Source organism: Hipposideros armiger, unplaced genomic scaffold, assembly GCF_001890085.2.
Source record: "Hipposideros armiger isolate ML-2016 unplaced genomic scaffold, ASM189008v1 scaffold_333, whole genome shotgun sequence".
NCBI classification, from domain to species: domain Eukaryota; kingdom Metazoa; phylum Chordata; class Mammalia; order Chiroptera; family Hipposideridae; genus Hipposideros; species Hipposideros armiger.
In genome coordinates this window covers 10,096-11,988 of record NW_017731683.1, presented here as the reverse complement: position 1 = coordinate 11,988, position 1,893 = coordinate 10,096, and positions in this window count along the sequence as shown.

Sequence of the window (1,893 nt, the reverse complement as noted above, 5' to 3'; positions counted from 1 at the left end):
TAGCTCAGGGTGCACCCTATTTCCTTATTCTCCCATCCACTAAGCAAGAACCAGCAGATTGAACAGAACGACCAGATTATCCCAAATAAATCAAATTATCTCCTTCAACTAACAAGGTGGAAAGAGGGATAGAAGCTTCTTGGCCAACCAGTTCCCCCTAGGGCAGTCATCAGCAAACTACAGCCTTTGGGTCAAGTCCATCTAGCGTTCTGTTTTTGTAAAGTTGTATTGGAAACAGCCATGTCCAGTTACATATTGCATAGGCTGCTTTTGTGCTACAGTGGCAGAGCTGAGTATTTTTATCCCATTTTACCAATGAGAAAAATCAGTTAAATAACTCACCCGAGAGCACAGTGATAGTATGAAGCTGTGTGTGTAGCTCCTACATAGCATCAAAGAAGACATCCAGTTTCTCTTGAATAGCAAAAACAAAATTCTAGCAGTCAAAGAATTTTTCCAAGTGTCTAATATCAATTTCTTTTCTTGAAATTTAATCATGTTCAAAGTGAGACTGGAAAAGCTGTTCACTAAACCACCTCTTAGTAGCACATTTCTACTTCGCTATGCATTCCACTAGCCTATTTTCCTTTATTACTGTTCTATTATTTATTGACAATAGAAAAATTTAGCACGAATTCACAACACGTGAAAAGTTATCAGCAGCAAAAGAATACAAGGGCTGTAAAACTCTACAAAATCATGACAATTTATTCATGGGGAATGGCAGACAACGAATGATAATTGCATACTGATGATCTGAGTAAATCCATATTTACTGAGTAAATGCATATCCTAGTTTCAGATTCTACTTTTGATAAGTAAGTGTGAAAACTGGAGGATGCCTATAGGACATCAGAAGTCATGAATTTAATTGGGAAAATGTTGTTGATAGTGTGACCAGTCTATGATGACGAATTTGAATGAAGGGGAAGACTGCATTCAGCATTTAAACAACTGCAAATAAATCAAACATTAATTTTGCCCTTGGACAATGCTTGACTTAACAATTCTGCAGTATCATACACCAGGGTGCCCAGTCCAGAATCCTCAGTCACATCTGAGCTCCCCATCATTACCCTCCCTGCTTCTGGTCAGTCGCTAAATTCTACCTCTTCGATATTTCGGTCTGTTGTATGGTGGTTGTGTGTCCAGGCTCTGGAGTCAAATCACAACTATGCCGTTTGCTGACTAACATTAAATGTACATTGTTTCACTGCTCTAGACCTCATTTTTCTCATTTGTAATATGAGGATGGAACCTACATCATAGGAATGTGGTGAGGGTTCAACGAAACAATTCATGTACAGTACACAGCACTGTGCCTAGTACATAGAAAGTATTCAATAAATGCAAATTATTCCTCTAACCCCATTCCTATGGACATTGTATTAATTCAAGCCTGTATCCTTTCTTGGCTCACATCCTAACTGGTCAGCAATAGCATTCTAACTGGTCTCCTTGTTTCTTGTCTTGTCCCTCCTCAGCCCATTCCTCATACCCCTGCCCAAGAATCTGACCTAAAACATTAGCATAAAACAGAAATGCAGTGAACTGTGGAGTGAACAGGTCATACCTCTTAGTTAATCACACATGGAGGGAAAAGGCCTTCCCAAATGGGATTTACGTGAGAATTAGTATCAGGTCAGTGGCAAAGACAGACTTGTAATCAACAAAATCACATTTGCAAACTAGTGGCAAACTTCCCCCACTCCAAATTCTAGTCATATCCATTAAGCTGAGTTTAACCAAAGCAAGTGGTTAAGGTCATTTTATTACAGGACTGCAGTTCCTGATTCCTTGTTGATTGGCCAAAACATAATGGAGACGAATGTTTACGACTATCTTCAAAACCAAAGGAAGGCCACTCAGAATAGTTGGATAGTGCTGAATTTT